Source organism: Peromyscus eremicus, chromosome 3 (assembly GCF_949786415.1).
Source record: "Peromyscus eremicus chromosome 3, PerEre_H2_v1, whole genome shotgun sequence".
Taxonomy (NCBI): domain Eukaryota; kingdom Metazoa; phylum Chordata; class Mammalia; order Rodentia; family Cricetidae; genus Peromyscus; species Peromyscus eremicus.
This window is the reverse complement of record NC_081418.1, coordinates 9,234,733-9,259,281: the sequence shown is the minus strand read 5'-3', so window position 1 is coordinate 9,259,281 and position 24,549 is coordinate 9,234,733. Positions and strand designations below refer to the sequence as shown.

Below are 24,549 nucleotides of genomic sequence, written 5' to 3'. Positions count from 1 at the left end.
TTGAGCACTGGTCACAAGTTATTTTCCACATACAAATTGTACATCATATAGTTTTTCTCACTGTGGTTTGGTAAGGTAACAGTGGCCACCTCACTGGGTTACCACAAGTGAGGAAGTGCTAGTGAGGGAGACCCTGGGCTGTACAAACAGAACAACCAGGCAGGAGAACTAGAGAAAGCCTGGATATAAAATTATCCTTGTTTTTAGCTGTAGATAGACAGGTAAAGTAGGAGGTAAATGTTTATTTGACTATGATTATTTAAAAACAATTGTAATTTTTATGACTATATACAAAACCTAGGAGACATTAGAAAAGTTTTCCATCAGAATTGTCACTCTTAACACATAAATACATTTATTACTTACTTAACATTTAATCATAATTAGAAAGAAATGATTCCAATCCTCAGGTATTGATTAAATAGGGGTCTCAATTTATAAGTAAGATTCCTTTCAAATTCTTTTTCAGGCTTGGGAGCAAGTACATTTATTCCCTGAGCCATCTCACTGTCTGAATATCCTTATAATACTACTTTCTCCAAGTCATTTTCATTTGTTAAAGTTGCATAAAAGGTATTACTTGAATAGTATTGTTTTCTCCATTGTCTGTTGTGCTTAATGAAGTAATTTTGTTCAAAGTATTTCCGTGAATCTTTGGTATCAGAATGTCTAAATTATTGAAGCTGAATTTGGAGTCAAGAGACTTTATATTTTTTCCTGTCCCTGGAAATTATAATCTCTCATCTAACATAAAGAGAACTGACTTTCTTCCTTTTGCTTTTTGGTATGTACTTGTCCTCAGCATGTGCTCCCTATGTTCATTGTTTGTGTGTGTGTGTTTTAAAGAAGGTACACATACCAAGGTGTTTAACCATTATTGAACACACCAACCACATGTCCCAGAGGCAGCTTGGGTATCACATTTGACCTTGTGTATAAACATGCACAGATCATTGTGAATCACAATTACAACCTTGTTTAGCAAATGTAGGGTGTGATGATATATTGTGTACAGTAATAAACTTGCCTGAGGATCAGAGGACAGAGCCAGCTACTAGATTAGACATAGAGGCCAGACAGTGGTGGCACACACCCTTAATCCTATCACTCGGGAGGCAGAGATCCATCTGGATCTCAGTGAATTCAAGGCCACACTGGAAACAGAGCCAGGTGTGGTGGCACACACCTTTAATCCCAGTACTGGGAAGCACACATGCCTTTAATACCAGGAAATGATGTCTGGGCAGAGAAAGGTATATAAAGCTTGAGGAAACAGGAACTCACTCTCTTTAGGCTGAGGATTTCCTAGAGGTAAGAACTAGTGGCTGGCTGCTCTGCTTCTCTGATCTTTCAGCTTTCACCCTGATATCTGGCTCTGGGTTTTTTGTTTGTTTGTTTTTGTTTTTAATTAAAAGACCATCTAAGATTCAAGCAACATCAGACAATATATTATTGCTAAAAATTGAAGCCAGCGACTTGTGAGAATGTTGAGAGTTACCCTAACCACCAAATTAACCACCATCTGCTAATCTACAAATTAAACTTTAGCGGTCCTTATCTTACTAATATTCCTCAATTGGTCCTTATCTTACTAATATCCGCAATTAGTCCCTATCCTACTAATATTCCTCAACTGAGGTGCTAACAAACTCATCAGCAATTTGAGTGTATAACTTCTGATGTAAGACCCCAATATCTGTGTAGCAGCTCTTTTTCTAAGTATAGCACATACTAGTGACGGGCTTACAAATGTTCAATAACAAGTTTAATCCAGGAATATGAACTACCTTCCATGTATTGCTATTGTTTGGTTGTTTATCTTCACACTATGTGTGACAGCTGTGAATGGTCAGAGAGCTGCTTTGTTAAATCATCAGATATTGACACCTTTCCCAAAACTTAGCAAGGAGTCCTCACTCTAAATCTTGAGATGCCCAAGCTCTGTGGCTATTGGTGGACAATTCAAAATAGTGTTTCCCTTCCAGTCTGTCTAGTGCACCATAGAGCCAAGAAGCCTACCATCTAAGTTTTGGAATGTGTTTTAAGCAGAGCACATCTCTCAATTTGTCCTTGAGTGTTTATTTTTCTAAAATCACACAAAAAATCAAGGTCAGAACAAAAGGATCTGGACCAGAATTATGCACCGATATTAGTTCATCCAATTGTTCTATGTGGCACTACATTTACTGAGGAAAAAGGAGAGGGGGGAAATGGAACTGCAGCTTGATGTTCTTAGCACTTGGTCTCTCTTCTGAGGCTTAGCAAGTCTCTCCCCCGCCCCATGCTTGACAGCATATACAGGGCCCCCAGCTCTAATGTTTAAAATTCAGCCATGCCGGGATTCCAGGCTTGGCTCCAGCTGGCCTGCTTCTTGCCCTTCCCCCACACCCTCTCATATGTACAGTTGCATAATCTCTCTGTACTGAGCACATGGCAACAAGTTTGCTAGCCACACACAGGTAAGCACTCACATCTGATTGTGTCTAGAGTGGCTCTTTTCTTGTAGTGAAAAACAGAAACCATCAGTTTGCATTGGGAACAAATTCTGATCATTCAAGAACTGCTACATATTATTATAAAATTAATTTATTAAAATACATATGAATAACATTAAAAATTTAGTGCAGGAAGCTGTGCATTCTTCCTCTATACATTCAACTCAGATTGTAAACATTTGGTTTTCAGTAAATCCAATAAGATGCCATTTTGAAGACTGAGTATTAAGTAGGCTGAACTAATGAGTGGGAAGTAAAGTCAGGATTAAATTTGACTGTGGGCCAAGTTCCTTTTTTCATGTTGAGTTTATATCATTGTGGTGGAAAATGAGACATTAATAAATTAAATGAATTCAAATTTGACTTTTAGAATATTTCAGTAAAGAATATATTCATATGTTTTGGGATAGCTTTCTTGTCAATATTTTCGATATTCTTTGTTTTGATCTTTAGCAAAGTCTATATGCAAATTCATGTGTGAATAAGCACATCTATCCTGCATCATTTCCACAACATGATCTAAGAATTTCCAAAGCACAGTAAGATAACACACTCCCTAAAGACATCCTTTCACATATCACCTTCAAGCACAGTTTTTATTGGCTTGCAAGCCGCTTTTTTGTTTTAGAAGAAGGGAAACTTAACTTTGATTTCCACACATGTAGGACTCGGGAATTATGATGTCCCATTGTGCTTGGGTGATTTTTTTTATGTAGACTGTGTCCATGTTTTAAGATTGCATTTGCACACTTTAATTACTACAGTGAATTTTAAAATGCTTTAATTAAAAGGGATTCATTACTTCTACTCATTTCAAAGGACAACTTTTGTCCTAACTTTTATGACTAATTCTGCTAGAACATCTAGGAAGAAGAGTGGCAGAGGGGAAGTTGAAAGTTTCAGCCACATTCTATTTAATTTAATTTAATTAATATTTTTTTCATTTATTTTACATACTGACCACAATTTCCCCTCCTTCCTCTCCTCCTTTTCCCTCCCACTGCCTACCTTCTACCTACCTCCCCATCTATTTCTCCTCCTCTGTCTCCACTCAGAAAAGGGCAGGCCCCCCATGGGCTTGAACAAAGCATGGCACACCAAGTTGAGACCTGACCATGCTCCTCCCCCTGCATTAAGGCCCGGTGAGGTAATCCAGCATGGGCACGGGGAACAGGTTCCCAAAAGTCAGCTAAGTGCCAGGGACAGGTCCTAATCTCACTGCTAGGAGCCTTACAAACAGACCAAGCTACACAACTGTCACATACATGCAAAAGGCCTAGGTTGGTCCCACGCAGGCTCCCCAACTGTTGGTCCAAAGTCCATGAGCTCCCAGGAGCTCAGGTCAGCTGTGTCTGTGGGTCTATGTCCTGTGTCTCCCCTGCCCCCTGCCCCCACCAAAGTTATGACATTCATGGCTCATAGAAGCCTTCCTCACTTTCTTCAGCAGAACTGCTTTAGCCCAGCCTAGTGCTTGGCTGTGGATCTCTGCATCTCCTTCCATCAGTTACTGGATAAGGGTTCTTTAATGTCAACTAGGGTAGTCTTCAATCTGATTACAGGAGAGGGCCAGTTCAGAGCTCTTTCCATTATTGCTAGGAGTCTCTTAGCTGGGGTCATCCTTGCGGATTCCTGGGAGTTTCCTAGTTCCAGGTTTCTTCCTAACCCTGAAATGCCCCCTCCCCCATCAAGATGTCTCTTTCATTACTCCCCCACTCCATCCCACCCCCAACCCACCCCCTGCACCCAGCTTGCCTAATGACTCCTTCAAGTTCCCATCTCCCATCCCCCTACCACAGTCTCCAGTTTACCCAGGAGATCTCATCTATTTCCCCTTCCCAGAGCGATCCACATATCCTTCTTAGGGTCCTACTTGTTACCTAGTTTCTCTAGGGCCATGGATTGTAGCCAGGTTATCCTTTGCTTTACATCTACTATCCACTTATGAGTTAGTACATACCATGTTTGCCCTTCTGATTCTGGGTTACCTTCCTCAGGATGATTTTTTTTTTCTAGTTCTATCCATTTTCCTGCAAATTTCATGATGCCATCGTTTTTTTATAGCTGAGAAACCATTGCTTAAATGTACACATTTTTCTTACCCATTCTTTGGTTGAGGGGCATCTAGGTTGTTTCAAATTTCTAGCTATTACAAATAATACTGCTATGAACATAGTTGTGCAAGTGTCCTTGTGGTATGATTGAGCATCCTTTGGGCATATGCCCAAGATTGATATAGCTGGGTCTTGAGGTAGATTGATTCCCAATTTTCTGAGAAACCACCATTTTGATTTCCAAAGTGCTCAGCCACATTCTTCACATCTCTAAAAATCAATTTGCATTCAGCAAAATTGAAGCAATACCATCTACTCCATTAAATTATTATAAGGATAATGTAAGAAATAGGAATGAAAGAACACGCAGAACTGAAGAAAAACTGTTACTTGTTGTAAAGTGTTCTATATGCAATCGTTTAAATCTGATTGATAGAATTCAACAATGATAACAAAGGCAGAATCTCTGTAGTCATTAAAAATATGTATTCATTCTAAATTCATGCTACCTCAGGATCAACTTGTGATAAATGGTTTTTTTTTTTTTATTTCGTTGGTTGTGAAAAATCCCAGTGTTCTGTTGTGGAACTCATTGATACTGGTTTTAGGTCATCCTCCCCACCTACTTGAATTTCTGCAGCAAAATAGCCAAATTATGAAGCTTACTATATTAAGCCATTAAGACACCATTGTTCTCACCCAGCTACCATGTGTACCATTACCTAAAGCTAATGGCAAAATTGGGTCTTTCTAGTCTTCAAGTCATCAGAGCATTAATGCTGAGACTTTGTCAAGAGCTGGAAGAGTGCAGCACCTTTGACAGTTTATTCCACGATTGAATTATGGTATCATTAAGTAACATGCTCCACCACTGCAAATTGCCCTAACATTGGACTGCTCCTCTCTAACTAGTGTGAAGAGGGGGTGTCTGAATTTTATTTTCCCCTCAATTACGATGTCAGCTCCCATGGAAATAAGTCAAGAGAAGTCTGACAGAGCTAGATGTAGGAGTTTTGTGTCTAAAGTGTTTTTTACTGTCTAATAGGGCTCATGTGCAATATTTCTTGGAAAGAAATACATTTGTAAATATCAATGATTTAAAATTGTCACTCTGCTTCTTTTAAATTACTCTAAAATAAAAATGACACTGGAAAAGATTTTAAAAAATACTCTTCATGAAAAATGTAACTTACTACTTGAGCAGGTATAAAAACAATTCTTCAATACCACAGTAACAATAATTAGCAATAAATTATAAATTAGAAATTTATTAAAATTGTTCATTTTAGCACATGGGAAAAACAATTTGAAATGTTCATTGTTAAGTATGATGACAGATTTCTCCAGTGATTTTTAGTAGAAGTGATAGGTATTAAAAAACACTATGCTCCTCTGGAAAAATTAAAAAAAAATTCTAAGCTAATGATGTTGTTAAGTCATCACCATGTCCAAGCAGTGAAGACAAGCAGAAATTTTACACTTTAAAAATGATAGTTTTAATACTTTGTCAACAAGCCTAATTTAGTGTAACTTTCAGCTGTGATACAAATTTTGAGATCTTGTCACTGATAAAAGATAGTATATGTAATTTTTGTTTTTTCTCATCTTATTAAATTATTTATATTCTATTGAAAACATAACCTTAAACATATCTTGGGAAAAAAAAGCCAGGGGACCAAAATATTCATACTTGAATCTATGAAGGAATAATTCAAGAAAGGCTTTAAATTTTTTTAAACTCATTGTTCATCTGGTCAATTTCTTTAGTTTTCTGGGTCCTGAATATTTAGGTACAAAACGGACAATAAGACCCAAACATGTGGCTTTACTGAAATGGAACACATGATCTAGTTGGGAAGATGAACAGTGGAGAAAGTTATATCATAAAGAAACATATGTAAATCTAGCCTAGAATATATGATTTGAAACAAATGAACCCAATAAGAAAATCTAAGACTTTGTTTCCACTGTAATATCAGGGAAGACATTGCTAATGGGGTGTCATAAGACTGAAAGCCCCTAAGATAGAAAGTGTATCCAAGATAGAATACTATATCCAAGTGTTACATGAGAGAGGAATTAGTAAGATGCTGACCATTCTGTAGCTAGTTATTGAAGGCCAAGGGTATGACTGAATTGTGAATTTCAACTTTAATACAAAACAGTTACAAACTCTGAGCAGAGGAGTTGCCCATTATGGTCCACATTTTAAGAGAATCTTCCTAATTCTTTCTAATGGAATAGGTCGAGTGTTAGAGTCAAGTCAAGAACCCTATTTAGACTTTACATTGTATTAGTCTAGGTAAGAGACAAGTGTGCCTTGAACTAGAATGTTGGTGTTAGCAATTGAAAGACAAGTATAGGTTTGAAATGTAAGTGTAAAATTAACTTTGATTTTCATGTTTAGATAATTACAAGAACAATGTACTTTTATCAACCATGCTAAAACTTAAATTCTCAAAGATCTCTTAGAATATTAAAATAATTTGACTTGTTACATGTCTTTGATCTTCAGCAGAAGGCTCACTACATTTTCATACCCATGCAAATCCAATTAATGTAGGTAAAAGTAAGCATCTGCTTTGAAATATTTTCCCTAGCAGATCTGCCCTACAGTGTCCCTTTAAGATCTTAGCAGTGTGTGGTCATGGGCAATATCAACAAATTGCACAAGTTATCAAATTAGTATTCCCCTGGGCTTTAACTCAAGGTTATTGAAGTCTCCACAGATGTTATTCATTGTTCAACAATGAAGTACACTATTTCAAATGATGTAGTCATTTTATAACATGGAAAACCATTCATAGCCAGCTAGGAGATACACATGTGTTTTTTTCATGCAAAAATACATATGCTAATAGTATATAATTTTATAGGTGATCTCAGGTGAAAGGAACTAAGCAAATTTCAATATCCAACAGAATTTTAATGATCAGCATTACTTCAACTGTCATTCAGAAGAATACATTTATATATTCCTGGCAAAGTTGAAACTGCATAGAGCATTCAGTCATTTGATCAAAATGCACAGAGCTTCAAAGCTGTGATGATGATTGCTAATGTTTCAGGAATTCAAAGAAAAAATAATACATCCTGTACATGCATTTTAAATTAATGCTGTCATGAATAATACACATTTCAAATCTGACTATAATACTGTAGAGGAAAAGATAGTTATAAGAAAGAATGTGATAATTAAGTACTGTTAGGCCAGTCTGTGATAAAGTTACACAGATATTGTTTAACAAAGAAATGAAATATTCTTGAAAGGATTATCATTATAGGTCAGAATGGAGAACTATGATTTCCATTAAAATAAATATATATATATAAAATGTCCCCGCCTTTGAAACACAGCTGCTGAAAAAACCCACCATCTTCTGACATGCATTTTGTGTCTTCTTGACATGTGTATCTTCAATGTATACAGGCTTTATACATACAGATTTTCCCACTGAAGCATGCCACCCACATACACAGAATACGATTATGCATTTTACAAGTAGTTAGTTCCTTTTCAACAATCTAGTCAATATAAACTATGTGATAATACTATTTGTAATGGCTCATTCAACTACACAACAATAAACTAAATTAATTTTTCCTGGTAGATTATTTTAAACGTGTTTTCAACACAGTCATACAGTAGATCCAAGATACCATCATGGCTTGAATATTAACATTTTCTTAGTGTCATACTTTCAGAGATTTATGATTACCTGTCAGGGACCTTTTGAAAAGCTTACTGGGACATTAACTTGCTAGTGGAGCCTTCAATCACGATGATAGGTTCAGTGACCAAGTAGTTTTCATAGTAGAAACACGAAGGGCTACATATGTATCAGAAAACACAAATCTCATCTTTTCATTTCCATTTGCTTTTTATCAGATGTATCAGCTGAACATCAGAAGTCTCTGATTTTAAAGAAGAGAACAGCAATCAGAGATTCTTACAAGTTTAACACTTCTAAGGAGTAATTTAGAAATCTTTAAGGAACTAAAATCTTTATAACATCTTTGGGGTGAAGGGGCCTAAAGTGTTCAGACATTACATCATCCTTTCTTTTTTTAAGCCTGCCTGAGAAATATTTAGGGGCAGGTATTTTACATGTGGTCTGACAGAGGCAGAGAAAGATGCGGATTCTTGCCAGTAGCAGCACCATAAATCAACGGTAGAGTTAAATATAGTGCTCAAAACACAAACCAAGGCTTGGGATCTTTCCTATCCTTCCCATTCTGCAGGACAGGTTTGAAAGTAAAAATCATATTATGCTAAATTAAACATAAGAAAAAGAGTTTATTAACAGAATGATAACAAAATCAAAAGCAATCTCATTGACTAGAGTGCATACACTTTTGTTAGAAAATGTAAATTAAAAATGCATTTAAAGCATTAAAATTTTGACCTTTCTTACCTCCCTCTATCACATTAAAAGAAACTAATGAGTGTAAAGTTGAAACAAGTAATGCAACCACGAAGAATGCGATACCCCTCAGCCTGTGATTGTCAGCACAATTAAGACCCTACCCCAGCAGAAATTCGCACAGTGGAAAGATGACCTATTTGTGCTCACATTGATTTCATTAAGGTGCTTGGGAAGAATGAAGTACCTCTGTCCAAAGACTATCAGCTTCCTACAAGGTAGAAGCTAGTGGTTCACGGTATAGAGTTTGATGAAAGCTAAAATATATTCCAATTCTCATAAAAACTATGAGGTAAATAAAAGTCAAATCCTAGTGGGAGTTAAACACATTTGAATCTAATTAAAACAGACACTATTTTCTGTAGTCCTGGATATGCTGGTCCAACCATATGAAAAATGCTGCATAATGGAACTCTCGCATGGAGAAGAGTGTTGATAGATAGGTCTTGTGTTGGAAGTATGAGGTCACTGGTTTATATCCTGAGGAGAAAATCTGGACTTCTTCCATGAAAAACAGCTGCTTTTGTAAAATGTCTAGCACACAAATGGAATTACAGAAGCTTCTGTCAGTTTAAGAATTCCACAACTCTCAGAGAGAGGTGGACATGTAGACTTACCCATCAGAGACATGCAGCTTCAGCCTGAAAATATCAGTCCTTGAGAGAATCAATCATTAGAAAGGCTTGACCAAAATAATATTGTATTGATATTCTTTTCAAATTATTATCTCTGAAAGCTGACAAGAAACATCAAGTGGCTTATGTTTCATTGCTTAATTCTAGCCATGTGAATGAAATTCTAGGAAGCCATCCAAAATTTAAATTCAGACAGTATGAATTAACCAATTTCAGCTGAATTAGAGATTAAATATTTATCACACTCATTTCATCACCTCCTTCAATGTTCTATTTATCATTTTTTTCTTCCATTTGGAAATTTGTACCTTAAAACAATAAGTCAACTTACACAAAGGGACCTACTAAAAATACTGACATTATCATTAAAATACCAATATGTATCAAAGTCATAAATATGGTAGACTGTATTAAAATATAAAGAAAATAGTTTTTATTTGTTTTTGGAATAATTAGCCTAGGCACTGTTCATTAACTTAAAATGACTTTCTTTAAATATTTAACAGCAAAATAGTAACTCATAAATAACACTGTATTTAATATTCAAGCTTGGCATTAATATGTAGTTTATCCATAAACACTTATTAAAATGTTTCTCTTATAAGAAAGGGATCTGATCTTAAATGACTAGAAAGCTATGTTTAATGAAGTTTTAACTTTACAGCTAGATCTCAAAAATCTGAAATATGTTTATAAATTCAAATTATTCAGCTTAACTATTTTTGATCAAGGAATCATTAGTTCTATAGAACATTAAAGAAAACTAGTTTTTGAAGCATACAAGTAAAAAATTATTTATTATTTAGCATATACATTTGTTTTCATAAGGTCGAGAAATAGGGCCATGGTTCCTACATACAAATACCATGGGAAATATCTTCTTACTTTGAGACACATAAGGATTTTTTGTATTTTTTGGATCCTATTTTTTCTGCTCAGTTTTTGTTGTTGTTGTTGTTGTTGAGCAATTATAGATGTCTGAGATAAGCGGGGGGGGGTGAAGGAGTGGATATTAAAATTCAACAAGTTTTTGAATTTTAAAATTCAAATTGTGCATGTATATCAAAGAAAATGTTTGTGTAGGATTATTTAAGAAATAACAAAAATTGTGTAAAAATACATAGGACATAGTGGACACAAAGTAGTTTAAGAGCAAATACAAGAATTTACACATGCTCTAAAATGCATTTTAAAAACATTATATGGGTCTTGCTTTCGGAAGAAAACAAGCTTTTTTTTTTCTTCAAATTGTTATTTCATAGTCATAACATGGTTATAGGGGAAGAATTCCACGGTCAATGATAAGCCTGCTGCAGGGTATATTACCTAAGGCACACACTTGTCCCAGATGCTGAATCAGCTGCTGATGGTGGTAATGTGCCCCTCTCTTTGATGTCTCAGGATGATCATGGTATACCTGCCCTCATAGACTGTTTGACTTCAAGTCTGTTCATGGTCTGTACTTTTGCCACAAGACCATTTTCAACTCCATGAATCGGGGCTTCCACAGCAATATTGCTTACTGGTCCTTGACAGCTAATGAAAAACTCCAGAGCCTGAGCAAGCTTGGCTAAACCTTTTTTTTAAATGCTGATTTACTAAATTATATGAGTTATTCAGCTCATCAAAAACACAGCTATGAATGTTTAAATTAATATCTTGAGGTTTTTGAAGAAGAGACACGTCTCTATCTTGTTTATAATTGGGAAAGGTTAGTCATTTGTTTATATTTTGTTCCTTTGTTCAATTTTCTCTTTTTCTCAATTCTCTACTTTTCCCAGTTTCTACAACGTTTTTACTTTTACCAGTCATGACATTTACCCTAATAAGAAACAAATGTCTCTTTTAAATATATTCTTTATAGAAAAATAGTAAAAAATGTTTTAAATCTTAGAATTCTTATCATAACGCATTGCTTATTAGGGATATAGCAAAACTCATCCTCAGAGCTTTGGAAATAGGAAGTACGTAGATTATTATTTTCAAAATCCTTTCATAATTTGAAGGGAAGCTTATAAATAAAATTAACAGGGCTCCCCAGAAATACATGTTTTTGTTTTCTTATCTAAATTCCTTTTCAATAATTTAATCTAAAATTTATTAACGACTGTAGTGTAATAATGAAATGAATTGCAGAGACTCTTTTACCAGTTAACAGGCAAAATTAATATGCACACAAAGGGAAGGAATTAAGGTGTCAGATGTCTTAGTATTATATATTTGCTGGATCACAGTGGATGTCTCTGGGGTTTGCGAGGACTTCACAGAACTTAAACATTCACTGGGCCCTGGACAGGAGGGAGCCTTTTCCCTCATTATCCTTCACCTTCAGAATAATGGGAAGGCCTCCTTCTCAATAAGACCTATGGTCTGCAGGGACTCAATGAAGATCGTATTTCACTCTAAATAATGTTTATCATTTGTAACTCTAACATTGTTATTAGTGTTTTGTTTTTGGAAAAAGACACAATCATACCTTTATGAAGTGTAGAAGGCAGTTCAATGAAAAGTCATCTAATCTTATTTTTTTTTCCCAAATCTTGAGGAAAAGGTAAATTGGGTTCTGAATCAGACATTTGTCCTTATGGGAATACATGTCTGTACGTCCTTCACTGGTCTGTAGAATCTTCACTGACTGTTGTCCTGTCTAGCTCGGAGGTGTGCTTGATTTAATGGGTCCTGGGAGAGCTGAGGGGTTTCGCAAACTAGCTGGGATTTTAGCTTTCTTCTGGGGATGTATGAGATGTCCTTAGGGATCTTAAAGCAAGCCTGGTTCACATTATATTTTTCAATCCAGGATGGCTCAAAATATCATCAAATTTTATAATATATGCACATTAGAAAGTGCTTTAAAAACAAAACAGTGCAATTTAAATATGCATTATTTTCTACAGGACTTAAAATGTTTATGTTGTTGTCCTGTGGCATGAAAATAAATCTACAGTTGACCCTGTCAATGAAATTTTGACTAAAATTCATATAAAGAGAGCTAGATATAGGCTCATTTAAACTTCCTCAAAATGTCAATGATACCGTCATCTTTCCCCTTAATTTTACTTGTACATATTGAAAGTTATTCTCCAAGCCTGGTGACCAGAGTTTGATCCCCTCGATCCTCTAGTAAAAGGAAAGAATGGACTACCACAAATTATCCTCTGACCTACATATGGATATTGAACACACATGTGCCTACATGAATACACACACACACACACACACACACACACACACACACACACAGAGAGAGAGAGAGAGAGAGAGACAGAGAGAGACAGAGAGACAGAGACAGAGAGAGAGAGAGACAGAGAGAGAGAGAGAGAGACATAAAGAAATAATTAAACTGTAATTTCATAAATTCAGTAAATTTATTCCCAGATTTTATTATGACATTTGACTGACTTCAGTTGCTCAATAAATTGTGATAATGTCCTTTCCAAAACTAAAACACTGTTACAGAAAGTAAGTATAATGTGACAGCCTGACTAGGACATTATTATCGCTGTTTAAAGTATCCTGCAGCACACCATAGTTTCTTTAGAGAGTTTTGCATTTACTCTCAACTGATTTCGCTCACTCCTCTCCTGTCTATTTCCATCCTGCTGCAGAGACCTTGGATTCTGGGTAAGCCAACACTCCTTATAGTCAGAGTATTTATCCTAATGTCAGGGAAAGAACATGACTAGGAACTCCACTGCAGTGATCTCAGCAGCCTCCTTCAAAGCAAGGGGATAGAGTATGCAACACTGTTTTTGTGACTTCGTTACTTCATTATTTGATTTTCTTCTTTTTTTTTTTCTTTCTTCATTTTTTTTTCCTGTACCAGAGATTGAACATTGTGCATTCTAGGCAAATACTTTACCTATATTTACCTATGAGCTATATTCGTAACCCCTTGATGATTTCTGAAATACACATTTCTGTGATTCCTTGAGTTTTCTGACTTGTCTCAAATTTAAAAAAAAAGTAATGAACACTAAAGTGAATATGTTCCAACATGATTGTTCCTTTTTAAGGGTTTGCTTTAATTACATAGTGTTTTGTTGTTTGTTTGGCATGTGTGAGTGTGTGTGTGTGTGTGTGTGTGTGTGTGTGTGTGTGTGCATGAGTGCAGTGCCCTCAAGGCCAGAGGTAACAGATCCCTGTTGAGCTGATGTAATGGGTGGTTGTGAGTTGCCCAACATGGGTGCTGAGAACTAAACTTGAGTCATTTAGAAGAGCAGTGTAAATTCTTAACCAAGGAGCCATCTCTCCAGCCCAAATGTGTTTGCTTTTAAATGAAGTAATTTTTGTCAATGAAAAAAAAGGTTTACATTATAGTGAAAATACATGTTAGAACAGAAGCAATGAAAAAGCTATATAAAACCTCCGATTTCTTTCTTCAACCAAAACTCAGCATTAGAACAATTTAATTAAATTAGTTTGTTTTTTAAGATTGCTATTGTGTTGACATATGCAGCAGACAAAGCATGAATGAATGACTTATCATTTAATTTTCCATATGTGAATTATTTTCAACAGTTTTACTACCAGAAAATATAAGATATCATTTGTAAATGTCGGAAAGCATGTTTTCTTACAGCCATGTAAAATCTAGTTATTTGAAGACACATTGAAACAGATGCTATGTTGCATGTAAATTACTGGTCAAGAGTATCTGAAAAATTCGATTTTCCACTTCATTAGCAGGCAAGCACTCTCTCTGCTGATGACACACAGTCACTGTGCACTGGAACCCACCACACCCTTGTGGTGCAGTAACTGAGAATAGACACATGTCTAAAAGGAGTGTCACAAGAATTGAGGACAGAGACATAGGAATCCAAAGCAAAGTTTTGATCTCTCTTTCGCTAACTGCTCGAAATGCACATGTGCTCATTTGCACACGCAAGCATGCACATGGGAACACATTGTGTATACATAACACAAATGTGAGTTTTCACCATAGACTCCAGCTTTACTTTTCAAAGAAGGACCAATCATCATCTCCCACAAAAAATAAGCAACCATTAGCAGTGCATAGAAACATTAACCACATTTTTCAACATAAAAATATTTAGTTAGCTTGTGTAATATTCCATTTAAAAGGTTTTATTCTTTAAATCATAAATAAAAATTAATAGCATGTTACTTATTTTAAGATATATTTAATGTTCAATTTTTGTCAGTATGCATGTGTCAAAAAAATCAGTAACAGAGATCAGATAGAAAAAAAATTAATTCTTTCCTAAAATATTCCCCCAAATTCATTCACAAGGTCATTGAACTTAGAGCCAGTAGATAACATGTTTATGCTTGACTTCTAAAGCTCTTAGCAACAGAGACACTTATGCTCTCTCAGAGTAGTCAGACTCCATTCAGTTAAAGATCCAGATCTCAAATTCTATAATTGTCTAATCAGCTACTTCCTGTACACATGATTCAATTCTATGGCGCTGTGATAACCTTTGTTTCTAATGCATGCACCGCGACATTCAGGCAGCATACTGATTATACACAGTTCCTTCCTACTCTGTGCTTTACTGAGCATGATTGGACATCAGAGGAAAGAGTAATAAATGCATGCTAACTCACAAGCCCTTCATGGGAGAGAGAGAGAGAGCCTCTGATTTTACCCTGAACTACAAGAATGGGAAAATAAGCTAGGAGCAGGAGGAAGCAGCCTAGGTTCTCAGAAGAGTGAAGTGGCCAGTAAATGGTGGGAATGCTTGAGAAAAGTCATAAAACATGGTAGCAAGGCACAACTCCATACTATAATTTCTGTCAGCACCTGGGCCAAGGAGCTGGGTGTCGGTGCTGTGATTTGTTTAGTTTTAATAAAAATGATTACGTTTTTAAAATTAAGCTCGGGTTAATTTATACACTGGTGACTTGAAAAGTATATTAAAGTTGTGAGAAACATTAGAGAGCCCATCAGGTTTCCACTGGTGTACGCCAATGTCCAGTCTCCCTGGCAAGATAGGATTCTCCAGAACTTTGATCATTTCCAAATGACCAAATCATTTCACAAAATGATTTCACAATCATTATGTGAAAAATAGCCACAGTTTGCAAATAAGTAAGGCTTTTACAAATTATGATTATGACCTTTGAAGTTAACATCTAACGAATGGGGAAACCTAGTCTATAGTGTGACACAAAATACAGTCTTATTTCCTTTATTCCAGATAGTGATATTTCCTTTATATATTTCAGCTTTTGTTGCACTTCAAAAAGTAAAATACACTCTACATAATACTTATTGAGATGTACACTTCTGTTGTGCGTTTGTTCTATGTCAGAGCAGTTTCCAGGGTAAGACCTACAGAAATAACGGAAAACAGCATGTATTAACTCTAACAGGAGGGTGAAATGGATAAAGTGTGAATTGGCTACATCCTCAGCTGCAGGGTCAGAGCACTCAGGTAAGGGCTTGAGAGGTGATTTCCCTCTATCAGAGTAAGGATGGCAAAGACAGTGCATTTAGTCAATAAAGAATATCCTAACCATTGAATTAATAGCAAATAATCCTGTGCTCATAAACACTCTTGCATATTTTGAATGTCAATAGGCATATGCACTATTGATGAGTGAAAAAAGAATGGGTGTAGAAATTACAGAACCTGGATTACACAGATAATAAAACTCTGTACATAAAATTTTCAGCAACTAATATGGTTTCTATGTTTATATGAATAAAGTTTATTTTATATATGATTTTATATATAAAGTTGTGTTTATATGAATAAAGTTGATTGTTTAAAAATTGCACTTACCTGCCAAGTGGTGTGGCAAAGGCCTTTAATCGCAGCACTTGGGAGGCAGATGCAGGCATCTCTGAGTTCGAAGCCAGCCTGCTCTGCAGAGTGAGTTCCAGGACACCCAGAGCTACACAGAGAAACCAAACAAATATAAACTAATTTTTAGCAAACAACTAAAAATAAAGCAAAGGGTGCTGTTACTGTGGTGTCTGGAAACAGGCTTTACTTCCCATTCTCAAATATCTGGAAATATCTGATGACATCTCTTTCACTTGAGACAAGTGCCTGGGCACTGAGGGACTGAGTCATAACTACTTGCATTTGCGAATCTGTACAAAGTGCTTTTCTCTTTTCAGGAAGATGACCTTACTCTAAGTGAATCTGAGGTTCATCCACTTCTTCCCTTCTGTGTAGGACTCACTTTTCCCACACGTGTCTCAGATGTCTTCCCTTTTATGTAGCTTCACAGTTAGTAATTCTTCTGTAGGGAGAGATTTTGCTGGAAGACAGCATCTTTCAAGTCTGCATATTCAGCTCTATATTTATATTTTATAGACATGTCTCCTTTCATTCCTATGATCAAACTGAGGAGAGAGTGATAACACCTAGTCATTGTATTAGCAACCTCAAGGATTTAAGAAAACTTTGCTTGTATGTTCCCTGGGTTTGGAAATTTGGCCAGCAGAGCTGACCCTGATTTCTTTGCCCCCTTGTCTTTCCTGTGCTCTTGGTCACATTTGAGGGAGCACTTCCGCCCATCTGACAGTGACAGTGTAGCTGCTGAGGAGGACTTCCCATCCCGGCTGTTATGTGGACTTGGACACACACTCTACAAGCTTCACTACTTTGAAAAACCCTTTTTCCTGGGAAGCTCTGGTTCTTCATATTTGTTTCCTCATACTTTGCCAATTGCATATTAGATATAATACTGTGAAACAGTCTGAGCTTCACTCTGTCTTCAATCCACTTACGTATTAATTAGTATAAAAATTCACACAATAAATACAATGTGTGTGCATGTGTGTGTGTCTGTATGTAGGTGATGTGTGTATGACTAACATGACCTCTGACCTACATGGATTAGTCATAATTCCATGTCTGCCTCTGTAGGCTTAACTCAACATATTTCATCTATGAATATTTCACCAATAATATTATAGCCATAGAGATTTTGTGAGAATACTTCTAAAGTAAAAGCATTTGTGGATGAAACATCTATGATTTGGTAACCTATTATTTACTAATTCTATACTATTTGGAATATATGGAGTTATGTACTAGTATTTCAAGATCTTATGGCAAAATATTTCAAGTTTCCTTATATTTCACATTATCTCTTAATAATTTGATGTTCTGTTGCAGTTTCATCTTCTGGGTGTATTTTCGTTTCTTCTTGTGTTCTTGTCTCCCTGTGCATCCTGTCCCCTTCCCAGGAGATGCAGGGCAGAAGGCAGGTTAGACATGCTGTTATCTGAGCCCTCTTTCCCCAGTGTAAAGTATCCACGTTCCGTGGAAAGAGTGCTCTGGGCTCGGTGCATTTGTTGTGTAAACCTAGAGAGGAAGTTCAGTCAGAAGAAAGCTACAATTATTCAAGGAGAATGTTATGAGGAGTTAAAGCACGACACTGACAGTGTGTATGTAAGCAAGAGCAAACACGGGACAGATTACTGTGTTAAGTAAAACGGCGGTGAGGGATTGCATCTGTGGGTGATGAAGTGGCTCTGGCCTGCGTGGATCTCTGTGGGTGCGGGATACTTGCAACTGACTTAAAACATACAGAATGCTGGTGATGTCAACACTAAAAAGAACAAAAGGGGGTGAGTTCTTTTTAAGTCGTGCAGACTCTGAGTGTTTGTGCAACATCTAAACAGAGGTTTCTAGTGAGCCTTTGTTTGGCCTTGGAGGGTAATCTGCCTTTAGAAGGTATACATTTGAGGCACATCAAAATATTGCTCATGGTAAAAACCCATAGTTGTAGATAAAATTGGCCACAGAGTTTCTTTTGTGTAAAAAGAGCAAGCACAGGGCAAATACAGTAATATAAATATTTAAGAGGCTGTTAACTAAAGTAAGTGTCGTGATAGAGAGAGGAAAGCAAACTTCCCAATCATTGGCTTTTAATATTCCCCCAAATGCACCCCTCTTAAAGACAGAGTGAAGAAAAGGAGGGAGAGCCTGACCTCTGATGTCAGGTGGAAACAAATATCTTCACTCTCTTTCATACTTACTGTGTGATCTAGAATATTCCCAATAGGCTTGCTGGAGCGAGTCTTTCACTGAGGAAAAATAGAAATTAGAATTCTGCCTTATGATGTTGTAAGTTATGAATTTACATTTCTTTCCATCATTCAGCAGCTTGGGTCTACTAGGCACTGTTAATATCTTTGTCTTCTTGTATCCTGTGGTCTTTATTCATGTCTCTACTTAGGAGCATCCTGGTCCTGATTGCTAGCTCAGCTTTAATTATCTAGCCTACTTTCCAAGGATTCTCTTTCTCTCTTTAGCATTATTATTTTTCTCTTCTCCTGGATTCTTTAAGACGTGATATGCTCTTTTAATTGTTATTTATTTAGTTTTTGCTTTCCCAAGAATATCTTTCTACATTTTTTATCAAGGTTCTGCTGCTTGGTATACTCTACATATTTTTTAGCTGAGGTGACACACCTACAAGGAACTGTATATGCATTTACTGAATTATGATAATGATTATTAAAAACAGAGAACTGAATAATCAGATCACATTGAGAACAGTAGAAATAGCAAGGCACAGAAACGCTCTCTGTTCATCCCAGAACTAAGCGTCAGTGAAAGGTGGACTATGAGTTCCAGTCCAGCCTCATCTACAGGTTAAAGCATTGTAAAAAAATAATAACAATAACAAGTTAAAAAGAAAAACAAAAGAATCTCAATGCCTTAAAAGGACATGGGCATCATATTATTAATTTCTTGCAATATGGTTTGAGATGCTTGCTGCTTGCATGTAGTATGGGACCCAGAAGCATGGCTGCAGTTCCAGCCCAGAAGTGGACCTTTACCCAAGCCTCAACTGAGAGCAGCTAGGACCTTTATTAGGGGGCCAATGTAAGTTTAAAATAAAAGCTGATTATTCATGTCATCTACAAATAAATAGCAACTGGTAGAGAAAGGTTGTGACATACTTTCAGTTGAATAAAGACATTAGACATTAGGCCATCAGCAAATGCAAAGAAATATGCTGAAAGAAATTGAAACAAATTATGCTAGGCAAAGATGGTAAGGGTGCTGCTTCCAGATACCATAGATCTTAGCATAGGCAGATAGGGCAAGTTTGCTTCAGATTATGATATGTAAATATGCATGTTCTGATGCTTAGTGTTATTAAAATTAGAAGACAGAGTTTTTGAAACATAGTCCAGTAACACCAAATTTATAAGTTGAGAATATGTGCTTAGTATCAGCCACTAAATAAAAGGATGTAGGTAACCAGTGTATTGGAGTAACCTATGCAATGAGAAGATGCAATGGCCAGAAACAGCAGAAGTAGAGGCCATCCTCTACAAAGTTGCTGGTACAGCAGGTTTTGACATCAGGAGGCTGTGGAAAGGATCTGCCTGTTGGAAAGCTCTAAAACCTAATACTTAGTGACATAAGAATCACTGATAATAATAGACACTAGTACTTACTTGGTTTTGTTTTCGCTAAGGGCATAGCAAAGAGTTGAAAGTCAAAGTTGAAGAAGGCAGAAGCGGGAGGGAAATATCTATGGACCACTAAAATGTCAGATGTGAACTTATTTTACCTCACTGACTTTACAATATTTACAAATATCTAGAGGTGGTCATCATTTAGTCAAAATGTTTTGGCATCTTATAGACTCAGCCTTTGATGATTTTTAAAAGGCTTGTTTGTTGTAAGAAAAGGACAAAGTTTAAGTCATGGGAAAGTCCATGAGCCTAAAGCCATCAATGAATACAAGCAATTCATTTGAGTCCAGCAACTTGTGGGGTCCTGGGACCCTTCCTGCTATAAAACTTGGAAGGATGGAGCGTAAGAAGAAGAGAGAGGGAGAGGGAGAGGGTTGAGAATGAATTGGTTAGAAATGCAAAGGGAAAAACAAAACAAAACAAATCTTGTTTACATGTGAAAGGGCAGCAAACAGAGGTTTGAAATCCCACAAGGGGAAGCTGAGTTCTGGACAATCTTGAGTATTTGAATGAATATACACTTCACCTTTTTCAGAATTTGACCTGGTCACTGAAATGTTACCACGTGTGTAAGTCTGTGTTTATACTAAATATAATCAGAATGCCACAGAAATTATACAATTTTATTACAAAGAGGTGAATCATTATGTAAAAGTTTAAGATAAATTACTCATTTTGTATGATACATGTTAAAAAGTTGAAGAAATGTAGTTTATAGTTATTTTTCAGAATCTTAAGTAATAGCTGGTCATGTTTTATGATTATTTTCTGTCTTTTCTTTTCTTTTCCCCAAATGAATCTACAAGAAAGTCTGTGATAGATAAGGTAACAGGAAAGCAATTTGGGGCACTGATAAACAGAAAAGTAGGTAGAGTGAACAGCCTGGGGTTCTTCTGCCATGGGGATCTGAAGCACATTCCTATGACAGATCGAGTATATTCTCTTATTTTGCTCTGTGCAAGTTTAAATATAAGTCTGTAGAATCTACAAGTTTTGAATTTCTAAAGGCTATTTTTAAATTTTTTAAAGAAAATGTAATCTGTCCATAACTGATCACAATGCTGCTTGACATGATGTAATTGTTTTTCCTACCAAGCCATCTATAACTGTATTTGTTGTCTACACTGTCTGAGTCACAATGTTGATAGCACTACTCACTGTGTGTGAACTCTATGGACTTGGGACCAGTATGTTCTCCACGACAATATTTAACAAATAATTGACAATGTATTTATTGTTTGCTGAAACTACAGAAAACGGAATACTTGCTTAAACTTCCTTTTCAAATATAAGAAAAGGAATACTTGCTTATAATCCTTCGATTGCTTCTCAATATGGCTGACACATCATGAAGAAAGGGAAGTGATGTCTCACAGTGATCTTGACTTACAGCTCTAATACTTAATTGCACTACAAAAACTTTAGTCTACTCAGAGGCACTGTGGTCATACAAACATCATGGAAATGCGTGTTGTTCTTAAAAATACCATCTATTGCTGTTGGATAGAGTGCAAGCCTGGGGAGATGTGAAAGGGTAGAGGAATGTTCAACAGTGTCTCCCATTACAGAGGATTTGTTTTGGCTCCAACACCAATTTATGTCACTGGTTTAAGTAACAGAAATGAAGAAGTAGTAACCTGGATTTTGTGGGAGCAAATTCAGAGTTGAAAACATTCGCCATCAATTGCACTTGAGTATTGTTGGCATCTAAGAAAATCAAAATCACAAATTGAAACAAAGAAAACAGAATATTGAGAACTAGATTTGGGTGGGAGGAAGGTGTTTGATTTGAACTCAGGAAGTGGTATAGAAAGTTCATGGTGAGGACTGCATAAGTATTGGAGGATTTATTAAGGCAACTCCACATAGTTAAAAAGGGAGGATTATTTGGGGATAACTTACAACAAGTAAAGAGATAGGTTACGGGATCCAGGAGAGGTGAAGTGCAGTCCAGTGGTGTTCTCTGGAGAACTCTGCTCAGTCTACATTCAGCATCCAGGATCACCAGGAACCAAGAGAGCTGGCACATCTGCATCTCGGGTCTTAAGGGCTCCGGTCTTGGCCCCACCTCAGGGGCAGGCCATAGGTAGGCGTGACAGTTACTGGAAGCCTCAATGAAGGTAGTACTTCCAGGTTAAAGCTGGAACAGCTACCCACTACACAGGAGGGCCATGAAAAAATTCTTTTTTCATTTGTACATCTTTGGTCAAAGATTTAGTAGATTAGAATTAGGGGTAATGGACTGATAGAAAAATAAGTACATTTTAGAACAATGGAAAAGAACTTCTACCCAGGAATATTCTTTTTTAATGAACTGGATTCACAGGCACATTTTTAAATGTGTAGTTTGTTTCCAGGGTGATTTCATATATAAGCTACCAAAAATTTTAACTGTCTATATGTAGAAATGCACAATTCTTGCCAAACTTATATTCAGCCAGTAATATAGTTTTCAGTTGGAAAGATTCTTTAATTGTTTAAAATTATATACAAAGTCATGCTTGTTATTTAGAATTGATAAAGAAGATAACAAAAATACTTCATTGTTCTTAAAATGAAGAATATACCAAGGCTACATATTTAATATCATATATATGTTAAGTATTAGTATACAAAAATGACATGCCTCTGTTACTTATTCCTTCTCTATATAAACTTACCAATGTTAATGCTAGTACCTGACATAGTTTGAATATGGTATCCCCAAAACCTTTTCTGTTGAAGACTTAGTCTGCAGGAGGAGGTGAAGCCACACATTGAGAAGTGAATAGACTATGGGGGCTTGGACCTCATCAGTGCATTAATTTATTGATGAATTCATAGTATGAAGGTATTATGTATGGCATGGAAATAGGAGGCAGGGGCTGGATGTAGGAAATATATCACTAAGGGAATACCTTTGAAGGGTATGTCTTGTCACTCCTCCTTTCTGATGCCCTTGGCTTCCTGGCTGCCATGAGGGGAGCGGTTTTCCTCTGCGGCGCCCTTCATCCATGATGTCCCTTCCTTACCACAGTCCAAAAAACAATGAAACCAGTAGAACATGAATTGCAACCTGTGAAACTGTTAATCCAAATATATTCTCCTTTATATTGGTTTGCTTTGGTGTTTGTCACAGTGATGGGGTGTCTAATACAAAACTCTTGGTAAGACAGATGAAAATGTGTTATTTTCAGTGTATTCCATAACCCCTAACTCCTTACGTCTCAAAGATCAGCCATACTTGTATTTAATTTTTACTTGTACATGTAGACAATTGTTAATTGAGTGCTTACTATGTAAATTACTGTTCTATCTTCATCTTTGTAATAACTCTTGGGAGACATTGTTCATCCCACCTTACACAATGCTGAGGCCCAAGATGTAAAGAATTGATTATAGAATGCTCTCTTAATTCAAAGGTACTCTGGTGAAGGTCCTTCTCTTATAACAGGGAAACTCTCAAAACAATAGCAATGCTTTTTCTGTAAGTTCTCATACTTGATACTTACAGCTCTCTTGTATATTCCCAATGTGTTTGTAATTAAGATCCATGTCTCAGCTGAGCATTCCATTGCTTAATGTTTCTTAAAATGAATATAGGATGAGCTGATATTTTAAATTTGCTTAGCTACCTATAAATTTGGGCTCCCTGACAATTTGTATATTATAGTTTTTAAAATTACAAAGAGGAGTAGATTGTAGGAGTAGATTTTTTTAAGGTATCATGTAGCTGTAGGAGTCACAGACAATGGCATCAAAGGGCAAAGAATGCATGAAGGCAGATCATGTTATCATGCATTCCAGAAGACAAAGGGAGGTGCAATAGGGTCCAAAAAGTGGAAATGGCTCTGGTCTAATACTATATACTTACTACCCACATACTAAAGAGCTTGACCGCTATTCCTCTGATGAACTCATATTTGTTATAAAAAGGTAAAGACATAGGTAATGCATGGCAATTTCTAACATACCTAGTTTTTTCTGTGAGTTGGGAGTTAAGAGAGAGTCAAGACTTGCTTTGCTGTATCTCTCTTAGGAAGAAAGAGACTGTGTTCAGTGGATTCACATAAAACTTATTATTTGCATTGATTATGGACTGGAAGAACATGGGACACAAATTCAGAACCCAGTTTGTAACACTGCAGTATTTTTATCCCATGGAGGTGTTGCAAAAGAGAGACAATGCATAAAAATGAATAATTTAATGTCTCCATATTTTAGCTACTAAATATTACAAACTGTTTGTGTAGTATAGAAAATTAAATGGTCAAAAGATATTAAAATGTTGCAGGTGAACAAGGGAAACCATCTAGGATGTTGAGTGAAACTTGCTGTACAGTCCCTCTAGCTTGTTGACCTCATAGTGTCATTATAGCTAATGACTTGGAACCACTTGAACCATCATTCCATTAAAGAAGCACATATACAATGTTGATCATTCTACTGTGTAGAGGGTCAGGCCGATCCAGAACTTTCCCTGAGGCCCTGATATATGGAGTAGGAACTTGGTTCCTTGTCTAAAACCAGATACATGTTTAGCAA

General features: G+C 36.3%; 1 protein-coding gene across 1 annotated transcript in view; it reads left to right on the top strand.

Moving 5' to 3' along the window:
• Window positions 1–24,549, top strand: part of Sema3a (semaphorin 3A) — a 357,767-nt gene that overhangs the window by 178,995 nt on the left and 154,223 nt on the right. The gene's annotated exons all lie outside the window — the stretch shown is intronic.